We start from the raw sequence: 19,106 nt of genomic DNA on the forward strand, positions 1-19,106 counted from the left end.
ATTGATAAACCATTAGCCAGACTCATCAAGAAAAAGAGGGAGAGGACTCAAATCAATAAAATCAGAAATGAAAAAGGAGAAGTTACAACAGACACTGCAGAAATACAAAGCATTCTAAGAGACTACTACAAGCAACTCTATGCCAATAAAACGGACAACCTGGAAGAAATGGACAAATTCTTAGAAAGGTATAACCTTCCAAGACTGAACCAGGAAGAAATAGAAAATATGAACAGACCAATCACAAGTAATGAAACTGAAACTGATTAAAAATCTTCCAACAAACAAAAGTCAAGGACCAGATGGCTTCACAAGTGAATTCTATCAAACATTTAGAGAAGAGCTAACACCCATCCTTCTCAGACTCTTCCAAAAAATTGCAGAAGAAGGAAAACTCCCAAACTCATTCTATGAGGCCACCATCACCCTGATACCAAAACCAGACAAAGATACTAAAAATAAAGAAAATTCCAGACCAATATCATTGATGAATACAGATGCAAAACTCCTCAACAAAAAACTAGCAAACAGAATCCAACACCACATTAAAAGGATGATACACCATGACCAAGTGGGATTTATCCTAGAGATGCAAGGATTCTTCAATATATGCAAATCAATCCATGTGATATACCATATTAATAAATTGAAGGAGAAAAACCATATGATCATCTCAATAGATGCAGAAAAAGCTTTTGACAAAATTCAACACCCATTTATGATAAAAACTCTCCAGAAAGTGGGCACAGAGGGAACCTACTTCAACATAATAAAGGCCATATATGACAAACCCACAGCAAACATCATTCTCAATGGTGAAAAACTGAAAGCATTTCCTCTGAGATCAAGAACAACACAAGGATGTCCACTCTCACCACTATTATTCAACATAGTTTTGGAAGTCCTAGCCATGGCAATCAGAGAAGAAAAAGAAATAAAAGGAATACAAATTGGAAAAGAAGAAGTAAAAGTGTCACTGTTTGCAGATGGCATGATACTATACATAGAGAATCCTAAAGACGCCACCAGAAAACTAGTAGAGCTCATCAATGAATCTGGTAAAGTTGCAGGATACAAAATTAATGCACAGAAATCTCTTGCATACACTAATGATGAACAATCTGAAAGAGAAATTAAGGAAACACTCCCATTTACCACTGCAACAAGAAGAAAAAAATACCTAGGAATAAACCTACCTAGGGAGACAAAAGACCTTTATGCAGAAAACTATAAGACACTGATGAAAGAAATTAAAGATGATACCAACAGATGGAAAGATATACCATGTTCTTATAGGACATGAGATTCTTCCATCTTATTGATTGGAAGAATCAATATTGTGAAAATGATTATACTACCCAAAGCAATCTACAGAGTCAATGCAATCCCTATCAAATTACCAATGGCATTTTTTACAGAACTAGAACAAAAAGTCTTAAAATTTGTATGGAGACACAAAAGACCCCGAATAGCCAAAGCAGTCTTGAGGGAAAGAAAACGGAGCTGGAGGAATCAGACTCCCTGACTTCAGACTATACTACAAAGCTACAGTAATCAAGACAATACGGTACTGTCACAAAAACAGAAATACACATCAATGGAACAGGATAGAAAGCCCAGAGACAAACCCATGCACCTATGGTCAACTAATCTATGACAAAGGAGGCAAGGATATACAATGGAGAAGAGACAGTCTCTTCAATAAGTGGTGCTGGGAAAACTGCACAGCTACATGTAAAAGAATGAAATTAGAACACTCTGTAACACCATACACAAAAATAAACTCAAAATGGATTAGAGAGCTAAATGTAAGACCGGGCACTATAAAACTCTTAGAGGAAAACATAGGAAGAACACTCTTTGACATAAATCACAGCAAGATCTTTTTTGATCCACCTCCTAGAGTAATGGAAATACAAACAAAAATAAACAAATGGGACCTAATGAAACTTAAAAGCTTTTGTACAGCTTAGGAAACCATAAACAAGACGAAAAGACAACCCTCAGAATGGGAGAAAATATTTGCACACGAATCAACAGACAAAGGATTAATCTCCAAAATATATAAACAGCTCATGCAGCTCAATATTAAAGAAACAAACAACCCAATCCAAAAATGGGCAGAAGACCTAAATAGACATTTCTCCAAAGAAGACATACAGATGGCTAAGAGGCACATGAAAAGCTGCTCATCATCACTAATCGTTAGAGAAATGCAAATCAAAACTACAGTGAGGTATCACCTCACACCAGTTAGAATGGGCATCATCAGAAAATCTACAAACAACAAATGCTGGAGAGGGCGTGGAGAAAAGGGAACCCTCTTGCACTGTTGGTGGGAATGTAAATTGATACAGCCACTATGGAGAACAGTATGGAGGTTCCTTAAAGAACTAGAAATAGAACTACCATATGACCCAGCAATTCCACTACTGGGCATATACCCAGAGAAAACCATAATTCAAAAAGACACATGCACCCCAATGTTCACTGCAGCTCTGTTTACAATAGCCAGGTCATGGAAGCAACCTAAACGCCCCCAGACAGACGAATGGATAAAGAAGATGTGGTGCATATATACAATGGAATATTACTCAGCCATAAATAGGAATGAAATTGGGTCATTTCTAGAGACGTGGATGGATCTAGAGACTGTCATACAGAGTGAAGTAAGTCAGAAAGAGAAAAACAAATATCGTATATTAGCGCATATATGTGGAACCTAGAAAAATGGTACAGATGAACTGGTTTGCAGGGCAGAAACAGAGACAGAGATGTAGAGAACAAACGTGTGGACACCAAGGGGGAAAGCGGCGGGGTGGGGGGGTGGTGGGATGAATTGGGAGATTGGGATTGACATGTATACACTGATGTGTATAAAATGGATAAAGAAAAAAAAAGGTGAATTCTTCCAAATATTTAAGAAAAAAATAACTTCTCAAACTTTCCCGTAAAGTGAAGAGGAGGGAATACTTTTCAATTCATTCTTTGCGGTCAGGGATACCATGGAGCAAAAGTAAGTGAAAACATAAAAGGAAACTACAGACCAGTGTTCCTCATGAATATAGATGCAAAGTTATCCTCAAGTTGATGTACAGATTCAACAAAATTTCAGTCAAAATACCAATAGCTTATTTTAGAAATTGACAAGTTGCTTCTAAAATTCATATGGAAATGGAAATTTCCTAGAATAGCCAAAATAATTTTGAAAAAAAAGTTGTAGAGCTAAATCTATAGTGAGCAAAATACTGAGTTATTGGCAAAAATATATACAAACATGTTAATGGAGGAGAATAGATAGTATATAGATAGAAGTTTTTGACAAAAGTGAAAAGACACTTCAGTAAAGACAGGACATTGTTTTCAACAAATGTTACTGGAACAACTGAATATTCATAGGAAAAAAAATAAAATCATGTTGATCCATGCCTCATGCTATATTGTATTGTAGAACAAAAGATAAGGCCTAAAAATGTATGGTAGAACAAAAATTAAGGCCTAAAATTCTGAAATTCTATGACAAAACATAAGATAAAGCCTTTGTAATCTTGGTTTTATAAATATTTCTTATATATAACACCAAAATCATGATTCAGGAAAAAGCAAATTAATAAATTAAATTTCATCAAAATTAAAAACTTTTGTTCTTTGCAAAACCATTGTTAAGAGAAAGAAAAGATTAGCCACATACTTGGGAGAAATATTTGCAAAAGTGGTGTCTAATAAAAGACTTGAAGACATAATCTGTAAATGACTTCTCAAAACTGAAAAGAAGCAACCCAATAAAAATTTGGACCAATGAATTGAAAAAATAAATGGACAAAAGATTTGAAAAGACCCTTCCACAAAGAATATATACATATGACAGATAAGTACATAAAATGATGTTCAACATCATTACTCATAAGAGAAATACTAATTTAAAAAAATGAGGAATCACTACACACTTATTTAAATTACTAAAATTAAACAGATTAGTAATAATAACTATTGGGGAGGATATGGAAGAATTGGAACTTTCATAGAATTCGGACATATGTAAAATGGTAAAAGTACTTTGGAAAACAGTTTGGTAGTTTGTAAAAAGGTTAAAAATACACTTCCCATGAGATGCAGTCATTAACATTTCAGGTATTTTCCCCAAATAAATGAAAGGACATGTATACAAAGTGCTTTCTGTGAATATTCATAACCTGGAAACAGCAAATGCCAAACAGGAGAATTCATAAACAAAAGTCATGTATCTATACAATGGGATACTATTCAGAAATAAAACAAATGAATCATATACCAACAACATGAATGAATATCAAAATAGCTATGCTGCAGTGAAAGAATCCAACCAAGAACACATAATGTACGATTTCATTTATATAAATTCAGAGAAAGTGACTTCTGACTTCTAGTTCCACGTGTAAGGAGCTTGGAAGTTGTCATTCTGTCCTAACAACAGGTAAAAAGCTGAACAGACTGAAAAATCAACTCTTCTTGGATTGATGAGAGACGGGAGGACACAGGACAAACCAATGCCCCCATGGCTGGAGAGACAAGCAGACGTAGGGTGTCAAGGCTTACCAGAACAGAGACTCATGAGTGGAAACCACCACAGCAACTAGGGCCAGGCTAGAAAAATCTGAACTGTAAATGGCAAATTGCTGGAGGCTCAGTATGAACAAATATAAGAGTTAAAAGTTCAAGTGGAATGCATTCATGGTAGGGCCCACAATATGGTGAATTTTATCTCCAGGAGTTCAACCAAGTTTCCACAGTAAATGTCAGAGGAAAAAAAAAAATCCCCTCATGCTTCTGGCAGGGGAAGGGGGAAAGGAGTCATTTTGAAGTACACCAGAGCACTCTTTTCTTAACAAGACGTGCCCTGAGGACAAACTGTTTAACCAGAGCCTAACCTGCTGGGGTATTATCAGAGCCTAAGTGACCTGAAGAAAGGGAGATATCCAACTCAAGTCAGTTTCAGCCTTCCACATGGGAGAAGGGAAATAAGCAACTCCAGCCCACCCTGGAGCATCCTGTCACAATTAAGGAGGTAGAAAAAACTTAGATGCTCTTGTGAAGTTCACAGTCCAGAGACATAGGCTCAGTAAATGATTGGGACCTAATCACAGGACTATAAGAATGCTTCCCCTCCTCCCACCCCTCACCACCATATTACTAAAGGCCTATTTACAGCTGTTCCCTTTATCCAGTAAATCATGTCCAGCTATCAAGAAAACATTACAAGGCATACTAAAAGGCAAAACAAACAAAACAATATGAAGAGAGAGAGCAAGCATCAGAAACATGTTGCAATGATCAGACTGAGAATTTAAAACAACTGTCATTAATATGGTATGGGCTCTATTGGATAAAGTAGACAACATGGAAGAATATATGGGCAATGTAAGCAGAGAGCTGGAAATCTTAAGAAAGAATCAAAAACAAATGCTAAAAATCAAAAACACTGCAAAAGAAATAAGACCGTCTTTGAGGGCTTACTAGTAGATGGACACAGATGAGGAAAGAATCTCTGAGCTTGAGGATATATTAATAGAAACTTGGAAAACTGAAAAGCATGGGAACAAAGACTAAAAAAACAAAAACAAATAAACAAACAAAAAAACAAAAAAACCCAAAACAGACTATCCAATACTCTGGGACAACTATAAAAGGTGTAACATACAAGTAATGAGAATATCAGAAGGAGAAGAAAGAGAAAAAGTAATGGAAGAAATATTTGAAAAAAATGACTGAAAATTTCCCCCAAATTAATATCAGACACCAAACCAAAGATCCAGGAAGCTCAGCAAACACCAAGCAGGATAAATGCCAAGGAAAACCACACCTAGCCATGTGATTTTCAAATTGCACAAAATCAAAGATAAAGAATAAATCCTGAAAGAAGCCAGAGGAGAAAAAATACCTTATCTACAGAGGAACAAAGATAAGAATTAAATCTGACTTCTCCTCAGAAACCATGTAAGCAAGAAGAGAGTGGAGTGAAATATTTAAAGTATTAAGAAGAAGAAGAAAAAAAAAAAGAAACCCTACTAGAATTCTATACTCTGCAAAACTATCTTTTAAAAGTTAAGGAGAAATAAAGACTGTTATATACATGAAAATTGAGGGAATTTGTTGCCAGTTAAATTTCTTTGCAAGAAGTGTTAAAAGTTAAGTGATAAGGAAAATGATACAAGTCAGAATCTCAGGCCTACATAAAGAAAGGAAGAGCCTCAAAGAAGGGATAAGCAAAAGTAAAGTAAGAACTTTTAGTTTTCTTATTCTTAATTGATTTAACAGACATCAATTTGTTCAAAATAATAATGCTAACCATGTATTTGTATATGTATACGTATTTATACATATGTATATATGCATATATCTTATGTATATGCATATATGACCATCTATACTTATACTGAAGTGAAATGAATGACAGCAATGATATATTGACTAGGAGGGAGGAATCAGGATTATTTTGTTATTGTAAGATACACAACCTGAGAAGTGGTATAGTGTTATTTGAAAGTCGACTTGGATTAGTTTCAAATACACAGTTGATCTTTAAACAACTTGGGAATTAGGTGCACCAACTCTCCATGTACTCAAAAATCCCCACATAACTTTACAATTGGCTCTCTATATTCAGGGCTTCTCGCTGGTGAATTCAAACAACCATGGATGGTGTAGTACTGTAGTGAGTATTCACTGAAAAAAATCCACATATAAGTGGACCCACGCAGTTCAAATCTGTGTTGTTCAAGAGTCAACTGTATACTGCAAACTCTAGGGCAACCCTAAGCTAAGTTTAAGAAAGAAGTATAATCAATATGCTAAGAAAGGATGGAAAATTTAATCCTATAAAATGCTCAACTGAAAGCACGAAAGACAGAAAGAGAGGAAGACAAAGATGAGAACAAAGAACAAGGGCGACATATAGAAAGCAGTGGTGTATATGGTAGATATTAGACCAACTACATAAATAATCCCTTTGAACATCAATGGTCTAAATGCTCCAATTAAAAGACAGATTGTCAGAATGGATAAAAAACCATGACCCAACTGTATGATGTCTACAAGAAACCCTTCTTAAATATAAAGACACATATAGATTAACAGTAAGTGGAAGGAGAAAAAAACCCCATCTCAACACTAATCAAAAGAAAGTAAGAGTGGCCATGTTAATTTCAGGCAGCACAGACTTCAAAGAAAGGAAAGTTATCAGGGATAAAGAAGGAAATTATATCATGATAAAGGATTCAATTCTCCAAAAGACAAAGCAATGCTTAACACGTATGTGCTTAACAACAGAGCATCAAACTTCATGAAGCAAAACTAATACAACTGCAAGGAGAAACAGATGAATTCACTATCAGTGTTGGAAACTTCAACAACGCCCTATCAGAAATGAAAAGATCCAGCCAGCAGAAAATCAGTAAGGACATAATCGATTTCAAAAACTCATCCATCAACCGGATATAATCAAAGTCTACAGATTTCATCCAACAGAAGCAGAACACACATTCTTCTCAAGCTCACATGGAACAATATACTAAGACAGACCACAATCTTAGCCATAAAGTCTAGAAAATGCCATCTAATTTTTAGTCAGAGAAAGCATATTAATGTTTGTATAAGAACAGGAGAGTTGGGGAGGAAGTGATGCATATTTTCATTATCCTGATTGGTGTGATGGTTTCAAGGATATATACATTTGCCAAAACATCAAATTTGTGACCTGAAATATGCGCAGTATGTTGTAAGCCAATTGTTTCTAAATAAACTGTTTTTAAAACTTTTTATACTCTTCAAAATTATTGTAATACATATCAAAAACAGAACAAAGTGAATATTCTAAAATTCACACATTCAATTACCTTTGTTAGAATACAGAAAAGATAACCATGTTTTTTCTACACTTATTTTTAAAAACATAAATGAAAAGAAAGCAAACTTTTCAGTGCAAATTCTTAGCCATTACTAGGACAAAGTCAGGTTCAATATATCATATATACTGCAGGAAAGAGAGAGGCTTCTTGTTGTTCACCTTCGTACTACAGTACTGTGATTAAGGGGAAAAAAAAACAAAACTCTGGACAGTCCTGATACAAATCTCAGACCTACCACTAAATCTAAATATCTGTTTCCTTACCTGTAATTGGTGCAATGACAGTACTTAGGTGGTTTTTCTGAAGACTAAGTTGATACACATAACTTAAAAGAATTTCTGACACAAAGTAGATGCTCAGAAAGGTCAGTAAATATCACTAATTCTAGAAAATTTATTTTTTGATTATTGGGTTTATGAAATTTTGTTGCTTATATAATTAGTTAAAACATTTATTCATATTCTGCTAATCTTCCATCATCTCTTACAGTTGTTATTTTGAGAAGCAGGTACACATTTTTGGGAATGGGATTTAAGTCTAATTTACAATAGATTTCGAATGAACTAAATTTACAACAGATTTTGAATGAATTAAATGCTAAGGTCTGTCACTGAACATTTGCCTCTTTAGGGCAAAACCATCACTGTAGTCAAACATCATTCAATGGTACACAAATCTTACTCAAACTGTCAAGATGCAAAATAAAATATGAGACATCTTTAAAATTTTATATACACTAAATATAAATGATTACACCTATTATTTGATTTATTTTCTAAAATTAGGGTTAAGTGCACTTCTTCTATTATACATTTTTGGTATCTGTACATGATAATTTACATTTTTAAATAATTTTTTAAAAACAGTTAAAATAATGATGGTGATAACTAATTCTTCTGTATCACTTACTAGCTGCCAGGCACTAAGTTACATTATTTATGTGTATTTACTGATTTAATCTTTGTAATAATCTTAAAAGTTAAGTATATTACTAGCTCCACTTTACACAGAAGGATATATTGAAGCAGGTAGGTTAAGTTGCTCAAAATCACCTAGCTAGTAACAGGCAGGGTTAGGATTTGACAAATCACTCTCATATGTCATTACCTATACATTTCTTCATATATTTTGCTATGAAAAGTATAATATGCTCTACCACAATCTATTTATCTATATATATATATTTGTCTAGTTGTCTAATTTATCTCAGTATCTCTACCAACATTTCACTCATGTCTTATTTTAAACAATGAAAGTTCAGTAACTGTCAACAATATCCTTGGCACTATGTGAGCATATCTGTATTTATCCACAATCCTCTCCAGCATTTTCACATTTGAATATCGTGGTAAATACATGCAGGATGTAAGGACACAAACATTAATACTACTTTGGCAGTGATGACATTAGTTATTGTACAATCTACCTCCACAGGCTGCAGTTTATGATGTTGACATTGGCATAGATCTCAGCTACATCCGAATTTTTAAAACGAATGAAATATTGGTGGTGAAGTTGTGCTGAGGTTAAAGGTAAAGTATATGTTGTTAGATTACGTGCTTAGCAATTCCAACTAAGGCACCAACTAAGGCTATGTGCAGTTGATTTCCCACTGCCTGTGTCATAGACATTTAAGTGTTCTTCTGCAGTAAAGCAAAATTTTTGTTTAATTCTATGGATCCTTCAATGAGCCCCTTCTTTGATAAAGTTCAAATTGTGGAAAGTCCATTTGAACTCTATGAATCCAGGAAAAGTGTTTAAGAAAACTCATGCTCTGTGGGAATGGAATATTATTATTTGAGGCGTGCATGAATTACTAGATAACGTACATTTAAATGAATGGTAATACCTGAAAGAAGTGAAGGGAGGTGAAAATTACCTCTAACTTTTGGCCCTGCTGCTGAGAAGTAAAGAAAACTGACTTTTAAGAACTACTCTACAAATATAATTATAAAGTTGATATAACGAATTTTAAAATCTAATTTATTTTCAAACACATTTTAAATAAAGATTCATGAACAAAATTACTTTAATGATTCTCATACTGGGACCCTGGTGTGCTACACTGTATTCAAGGAAAACTATGCATTATTTTTAATTGTTGAGGGAAATGATGACATCTTTGGATACCCACAAACAACTACTGCTAAGTTTTTGTACTTAAGTACCTAGTAATGAGAATTGTTAAGCATTTATTTTGGCTTAGGGATGCTTTGAAAAATTACTAAAACATTAAGAGGGCACCATGGACCAAGGAAATATGAGTAGCTCTGTTTTAGACATGCCCTGTTTTCATTATATTGGAATTTTACCTTTAATGGACATTATAGGGCTAATCTGTTTTTAGATTGCTAAACCAGAATCTGGCATGTGTACAGTGAGAATTCATTTAAAGGTAACAAGAATTTTCACATGCTTTCCCAATCATAATGCTCTATTTTCCAAGCAGGTCTGTCTTATTAGGGAAAACATAAAAAGAAATTAATTGGTTCTCTATAGTCTGTTTATTTTCTGTCAACAAAGGGTAAGAGATCAGAAATCATTTTTCAACATTTTGCTTGTGCAAGGTATTTATTAAAATCCCTCCTCCAATGGCTTCCACTATTGTCTTAGGCTAATCTTGCCTTTTCACATTTTTTGTTTATCTGGTATTTTTGCTATTCTACATTTATCCAGATGTTTTGATTTGAATTAATAGCTATGCTTCCAAAGAGAAAATATTTCTTTCAGGATATATTTTCATATTCAGCACTAGAGAAATAAACTAACCAAGTCTGTGACAGAGCAAAGAAACTAGAGTAATATACCCTGTCAATGAAATTAAAAAATCATCATATTATCAGATCCATCTCTAATTACAAAGATTTCTTCGGAGAGCTTAATGTTTCCTAGAGAACTAACTATCATCTTCTCTTGTACTTTCAATAAATCTCAGATGTATATTTAGCTGCATATAATTATGTGACTTCTTAAAGTATTTGAAACAGAATCCAGATGAATGAAGTCTCAAAGCCTCATGATACAAGAGCAAAGTGCTAAGAGGGTCCCCTATTGTAACTTCCATGACAACCCCTATCTTTTAATGCTGAAATTCAACTTTCTGCGAGTAGCTACTTTTCAGTTCCATGGGGTGAAACTCAATTTGTATCACTGGCTGCTGTGCTGTGAAGGAGAATTTCAATGTCCTGTTGCGTACTAAGTCTTCTTGTTAGTGTGTTTGCTTGTTTGCAGCATAATCTTTAGACTGACATAATGACACATGCCATAGGATTTCCCGAACTGAACTTTTTGCTTCCCTCTGGAAATGATGAGGTTGGAAGAACAAAACATATTTAGTGTAAAACAAATGAATACAAAACAGAGCCAGGTGTTCTCTGCAATCAAGGACACACAGGGATCATTCCTGCAGAGTAGGAAACATGTATCCAAGAGGAGATTTAAAAGTCCCTTCATCGGGCTTCCCTGGTGGCGCAGTGGTTGAGAATCTGCCTGCCAATGCAGGGGACACGGGTTCGAGCCCTGGTCTGGGAAGATCCCACATGCCGCAGAGCAACTGGGCCCGTGAGCCACAATTACTGAGCCTACGCGTCTGGAGCCTGTGCTCCGCAACAAGAGAGGCCGCGATAGTGAGAGGCCCGCCCACTGCGATGAAGAGTGGCCCCCGCTTTCCACAGCTGGAGAAAGCCCTGGCACAGAAACGAAGACCCAACACAGCCATAAATAAAATAAATAAATAAAATTTTAAAAGTCCCTTCATGAACCTGTGGAAGGAAGTTGTGCTACTTGGTGAGAATAAAAATAACTAAAGAGAGAGAACTGAGAATGAGCCTTCTAGGAAGGATGGACATTTTACAGTATTTACCTAATTTTAAAAATTATAATCTAGTTATTTAAAAGGTTTAATTATAAAAATTTAATTAATAGACCTGGAAAAACAACACTTTAAGATAATACCCTGCTCTTATGAAATCTACCATTTAAAAAGGTTAGAGAGGATCTTCAAGATGGCAGAGGAGTTAGACGCAGAGATCACCTTCCTCCCCACAAATACATCAAAAATACATCTACATGTGGAACAACACCTTCAAAACACCCACTGAACTCTGGCAGAAGACCTCAGACCTCCCAAAAGGCAAGAAACTCCCCACGTACCTGGGTAGGGTAAAAGAAAAAAGAAAAAACAGAGACGAATATGGACGGGACCTGCACCAGGGGGAGGGAGCCGTGAAAGAGGAAAGGTGTCCACACACTAGGAGCACCTTCGTGGGTGGAGACTGCGGGTAGCAGAGGGGGGAAGCTTCGGAGCCACGGAGGAGAGCGCAGCCACAGGGGTGCGGAGGGCAAAGCGGAGAGATTCCCGCACAGAGGCTCGGCGCCGACCAGCACTCACCAGCCCGAGAGGCTCGTCTGCTCCCCCGCCGGGCCGGGTGGGGCTGGGAGCTGAGGCTCGGGCTTCGGTCGGATCGCAGGGAGAGGACTGGGGTTGGCAGCGTGAACACAGCCTGAAGGGGCTAGTGTGCCACAGCTGGCCGGGAGGGAGTCCGGGAAAAGGTCTGCAGCTGCCGAACAGGCAAGAGACTTTTTCTTACCTCTTTGTTTCGTGGCGCGCAAGGAGAGGGGATTCAGAGCGCTGCCTAAACGAGCTCCAGAGACGGGTGCGAGCCGCGGCGAACAGCGTGGACCCCAGAGACGGGCATGAGAGGCTAAGGCTGCTGCTGCCGCCACCAAGAAGCCTGTGTGCGAGCACAGGTCACTCTCCACACCGCCCTCCCGGGAGCCGGTGCAGCCCGCCACTGCCAGGGTCCCGTGATCCGGGGACAACTTCCCCGGGAGAACGCACGGCGCGCCTCGGGCTGGTGCAACGTCACGACGCCTCTGCTGCCGCAGGCTCGCCCCGCCTCCTCTGTACCGCTCCCTCCCACTGTCCTGAGTGAGCCAGAGCCCCCGAAGCAGCTGCTCCTTTAACCCCGGTCTGTGTGAGCGAAGAACAGACGCCCTCAGGCGACCTACACGCAGAGGCGGGTCCAAATCCAAAGATGAACCCTGGGAGCTATGTGAACAAAGAAGAGAAAGGGAAATCTCTCCCAGCAGCCTCAGGAGCAGCGGATTAAATCTCCACAGTCAACCTGATGTACCTGCATCTGTGGAATACCTGATAGACAACGGATCATCCCAAATTGAGGAGGGGGACTTTGGGAGCAACTGTAGACTTGGGGTTTGCTGTATGCGACTGACAAGCTTCTAATTTTTATGTTTATCATAGTTTAGTTTTTAGTGCTTGTTATCATTTGTGGATTTGTTTATTGGTTTAGTTGCTCTCTTCTCTTTTTCTATTACTTTTTTTAAATAATATTTTTTAGTTTTTTATTTTAATAACTTTATTTTATTTTTTTCTTTCTTTTTTTGTTCTCCTTTTTTGTCTGAGCCATGTGGCTGACAGGATCTTGGTGCTCCAGCCGGCTGTCAGGCCTGAGCCTCTGAGGTGGGAGAGCTGAGTTCAGGACATTGGACCACCAGAGACCTCCCATGCCCACGTAAAACCAATCGACGAAAGCTCTCCCAGAAATCTCCGTCTCAACGCTAAGACCCAGCTCCCCTCAAGGACCAGCAGGCTGCAGTGCTGGACACCCCACGCCAAACAACTAGCAAGATGGGAAAACAACTCCACCCATTAGCAGAGAGGCTGCCTAAAATCATACTAACTTCACATAGAGCCCAAAACACACCACCAGATGCAGTCCTGCCCACCAGAAAGACAAGACCCAGCGTCATCCACCAGAACACAGGCACCAGTCCCCTCCACCAGGAAGCCTACACAAACCACTGAACCAACCTTACCCACAGGGGGCAGACACCAAAAACAACAGGAACTACAAACCTGCAGCCTGTGAAAAGGAGACCACAAACAAGGTAAGTTAAGCAAAATGAGAAGACAGAGAAATATGCAGCAGATGAAGGAGCAGGGTAAAAACCCAACAGAACAAACAAATGAAGAGGAAATAGGCAGTCTACCTGAAAAAGAATTCAGAATAATGATAGTAAAGATACTCCAAAATCTTGGAAATAGAATGGAGAAAATACAAGAAAAGTTTAACAAGCATCTAGAAGAACTAAAGAGCAAACAAACAATGATGAACAACACAATAAATGAAATTAAAAATTCTCTAGAAGTAATCAATAGCAGAATAACTGAGGCAGAAGAACGGACAAGAGACCTGGAAGATAAAATAGTGGAAATAACTACTGCAGAGCAGAGTAAAGAAAAAAGAATGCAAAGAATTGAGGACAGTCTCAGAGACCTCTGGGACAACATGAAATGCACCAACATTTGAATTATAGGGGTCCCAGAAGAAGAAGAGGAAAAGAAAGTGACTTATAAAATATTTGAAGAGATTAGAGTTGAAAACTTCCCTAACATGGGAAAGGAAATAGTCAATCAAGTCTAAGAAGCAGAGAAAGTCCCATACAGGATAAATCCAAGGAGAAACACGCTGAGACACATATTAATCAAACTATCAAAAATTAAATACAAAGAAAAAATACTAAAAGCAGCAAGGGAAAAGAAACCAATAACATACAAGGGAATCCCCATAAGGTTAACAGCTGATCTTTCAGCAGAAACTCTGCAAGCCAGAAGGGAGTAGTAGGATATATTTAAAGTGATGAAAGGGAAAAACCTACAACCAAGATTACTCTACCCAGCAAGGATCTCATTCAGATTCGACAGAGAAATTAAAACCTTTACGGACAAGCAAAAGCTAAGAGAATTCAACACCACCAAACCGGCTTTACAACAAATGCTAAAGGAAATTCTCTAGGCAGGAAACACAAGAGAAGGAAAAGAACTACAAAAACAAACCCAAAACAATTAAGAATATGGTAATAGGAACATACATATCAATAATTACCGTAAATGTAAATGGATTAAATGCTCCAACCAAAAGACACAGACTGGCTGAATGGATACAAAAACAAGACCCATATATATGTTGTCTACAAGAGACCCACTTCAGGCCTAGGGACACATACAGACTGAAAGTGAGGGGATGGAAAAAGATATTCCATGCAAACAGAAATCAAAAGAAAGCTGGAGTAGCAATTCTCATATCAGACAAAATAGACTTTAAAATAAAGACTACTAGAAGACACAAAGAAGGACACTAAGTAATGATCAAGGGATCAAGCCACGAAGAAGATATAACAGTTGTAAATATTTATGCACCCAACATAGGAACACCTCAATACATAAGGCAAATGCTAACAGCCATAGAAGGGGAAATTGACAGTAACACAATCATAGTAGGGGACTTTAACACCCAACTTTCACCAATGGACAGATCAACCAAACTGAAAATAAATAAGGAAACACAAGCGTTAAATGACACATTAAACAAGATGGATTTAATTGATAATTATAGGTCATTCCTTCCAAAAACAACAGACAACACTTTCTTCTCAAGTGCTCATGAAACATTATCCAGGATAGATCATATCTTGGGTCACAAATCAAGCCTTGGTAAATTTAAGAAAATTGAAATCGTATCAAATATCTTTTCCGACCACAGCACTATGAGACTAGATATCAATTACAGGAAAAAAAACTGTAAAAAATATAAACACATGGAGGTTAAACAATACAGTACTAAATAACCAAGAGATCCCTGCAGAAATCAAAGAGGAAATCAAAAAATACCTGGAAACAAATGACAATGAAAACACGATGACCCAAAACCTATGGGTTGCAGCAAAAGCAGTTCTAAGAGGGAAGTTTACAGCAATACAATCCTACCTCAAGAAACAAGAAAGACCTCACAAAAACAACCTAACCTTACACCTAAAGCAACTAGAGAAAGAAGAACAAAAAACTGCAAAGTTAGCAGACGGAAAGAAATCATAAAGATCAGATCCAAAATAAATGAAACAGGAATGAAGGAAACGATAGCAAAGATCAATAAAACTTAAAGCTGGTTCTTTAAGAAAATAAACAAAATTGATAAACCATTAGCCAGACTCATTGAGAAAAAAAGGGAGAAGACTCAAATCAATAGAATTAGAAATGAAAAAGGAGAAGTAACAACTGACACTGCAGAAATACAAAGGATTATGAGAGATTACTACAAGCAACTATATGCCAATAAAATGGACAACCTGGAAGAAATGGACAAATTCTTAGAAAAGCACAACCTTCTGAGACTGAAATAGGAAGAAACAGAAAATATAAACAGACCAAACACAAGCACTGAAATTGAAACTGTGATTCAAAATCTTCCAACAGGGCTTCTCTGGTGGCGCAGTGGTTGAGAATCTGCCTGCCAACACAGGGGACACGGGTTCAAGCCCTGGTTTGGGAAGATCCCACATGCCGCGGAGCAACTAGGCCCATGAGCCACAATTACTGAGCCTGCACATCTGGAGCCTGTGCTCCGCAACAAGAGAGGCCGCGATAGCGAGAGGCCCACGCACCGCGATGAAGAGTGGCCCCCACTTGCCGCAACTAGACAAAGCCCTCACACAGAAACAAAGACTCAACGCAACCAAAAATTAAAAAAATAAATAAAATCTTCCAACAAACAAACAAAAGCCCAGGACCAGATGGCTTCACAGGCGAATTCTATCAAACATTTAAAGAAGAGCTAACACCTATCCTTCTCAAACTCTTCCAAAATATTGCAGAGGGAGGAACACTCCCAAACTCATTCTACGAGGCCACCATCACCCTGATACCAAAACCAGACAAAGATGTCACAAAGAAAGAAAACTACAGGCCAATATCACTGATGAACATAGATGCAAAAATCGTCCACAAAATACTTGCAAACAGAATCCAACAGCACATTAAAAGGTTCATACACCATGATCAAGTGCAGTTTATCCCAGGAATGCAAGGATTCTTCAATTTACGCAAATCAATCAATATGATACACCATATTGACAAATTGAAGGATAAAAACCATATGACAATCTCAACAGATGCAGAAAAAGCTTTTGACAAAATTCAACACCCATTTATGATAAAAACCCTGCAGAAAGTAGGCATAGAGGGAACTTACCTCAACATAATAAAGGCCATATGTGACAAACCCACAGCCAAAATCATTCTCAATGGTGAAAAACTGAAACCATTTCCACTAAGATCAGGAACAAGACAAGGTTGCCCACTCTCATCACTATTATTCAACATAGTTTTGGTAGTTTAAGCCACAGCAATCAGAGAAGAAAAAGAAATAAAAGGAATCCAAATTGGAAAAGAAGAAGTAAAGCTGTCACTGTTTGCAGATGACATGATACTCTACATAGAGAATCCTAAAGATGCTACCAGAAAATTACTAGAGCTAATCAATAAATTTGGTAAAGTAGCAGAATACAAAATTAATGCACAGAAATCCCTTGCATTCCTATACACTAATGATGAAAGATCTGAAAGAGAAATTAAGGAAACACTTCCATATACCACTGCAACAAAAAGAATAAAATACCTAAGAATAAACCTACCTAAGGAGACAAAAGACCTGTATGCAGAAAAGTATGACACTGATGAAAGAAATTAAAGATGATACAAACAGATGGAGAGATATACCATGTTTTTGGATTGGACTAACCAATATTGTGAAAATGACTATACTACCCAAAGCAATCTAGAAATTCAATGCAATCTCTATCAAACTACCAATGGCGTTTTTCACAGAACTAGAACTAAAAATTTCACAATTTATATGGAAACACAAAAGACCCCGAATAGCCAAAGCAATCTTGAGAAAGAAAAATGGAGCTGGAGGAATCAGGCTCCCAGACTTCAGACCATACTACAAAGCTACAGTAATCAAGACACTATGGTACTGGCACAAAAACAGAAATATAGATCAATGGAACAGGATAGAAAGTCCAGAGATAAACCCATGCACTTACGGTCACCTTATCTTTGATAAAGGAGGCAAGAATATACAATGGTGAAAAGACAGCCTCTTCGATAAGTGGTGCTGGGAAAACTGGACAGGTACATGTAAAAGAATGAAATTAGAACACTCCCTAACACCATGCACAAAAATAAACTCAAAATGGATTAACGACCTAAATGTAAGGCCAGACACTCTAAAACTCTTAGAGGAAAACATAGGCAGAACTCTCTATGACATAAATCACAGCAAGATACTTTTTGACCCACCTCCTAGAGAAATGGAAATTAATTCTAAAAAACAAATGGGACCTAATGAAACTTAAAATGTTTTGCACAGCAAAGGAAAACTAAACTAGACAAAAAAACAACCCTCAGAATGGGAGAAAATATTTGCAAATGAAGCAACTGACAAAGGATTAATCTCCAAAATTTACAAGCAGCTCATGCAGCTCAATGTCAAAAAAACAAACAACCCAATCCAAAAATGGGCAGAAGACCTAAATAGACATTTCTCCAAAGAACATATACAGATTGCCAACAAACACATGAAAGGATGCTCAACATCACTAATCATTAGAGAAGTGCAAATCAAGACTACAATGAGGTATCACCAGTCAGAATGGCCATCATCAAAAATCTACAAACAATAAATGCTGGACAGGGTGTGGAGAAAAGGGAACCCTCTTGCACTGTTGGTGGGAATGTAAACTGATACAGCCACTATGGAGAACAGTATGGAGGTTCCTTAAGAAACTAAAAATAGGGCTTCCCTGGTGGCGCAGTGGTTGAGAATCTGCCTGCCAATGCAGGGGACATGGGTTCGAGCCCTGGTCTGGGAAGATCCCACATGCCGCGGAGCGACTAGGCCCGTGAGCCACGGCTACCGAGCCTGCGCGTCTGGAGCCTGTGCTCCGCAACAAGAGAGGCCACGACAGTGAGAGGCCCGCGCACCGCGATGAAGAGTGGCCCCCGCTTGCCACAACTAGAGAAAGCCCTCGCACAGAAACGAAGACCCGACACAGCCATAAATAAATAAAAACAAATAAATAAAAATTTTAAAAAAAATAAAAATAAAAATGATTATAAAACCACTCTACTGGTGTAAATTGTATAAAGGAGAAGAGTTTCAGGTTAGAGGAATAATGATTTGTGAGTAATATTGTGAGAAAGACGAAAGCAGTAATAAAATCCTAGAAGGAAAAGTCACAGGCACACAGGGGACGCTCTGCACAAAGAGGGAGCCAGGTTGGTGTGGCTCTTAAAGATATTTCTCCACGGGGATTATTGATGACAATAACTCTCTGTTCTATATTGATTTCTGACATGTC

The 19,106-nt window shown here is 37.6% G+C and overlaps 1 long non-coding RNA gene across 1 annotated transcript; it reads right to left on the reverse strand.

Annotated features, from left to right (window-relative positions):
- Window positions 1-3,131: 3,131 nt before the first annotated feature.
- Window positions 3,132-12,068, reverse strand: LOC309619540. The gene is made up of 2 exons (XR_014239017.1): window positions 11,645-12,068; window positions 3,132-11,340 (listed from the first exon to the last, which is right to left on the reverse strand). It is a non-coding gene; the product is annotated as an uncharacterized lncRNA (long non-coding RNA).
- Window positions 12,069-19,106: the final 7,038 nt, after the last annotated feature.

This window comes from Balaenoptera borealis, assembly GCF_965194805.1.
Source record: "Balaenoptera borealis genome assembly, chromosome: 21".
NCBI classification, from domain to species: Eukaryota; Metazoa; Chordata; class Mammalia; order Artiodactyla; family Balaenopteridae; genus Balaenoptera; species Balaenoptera borealis.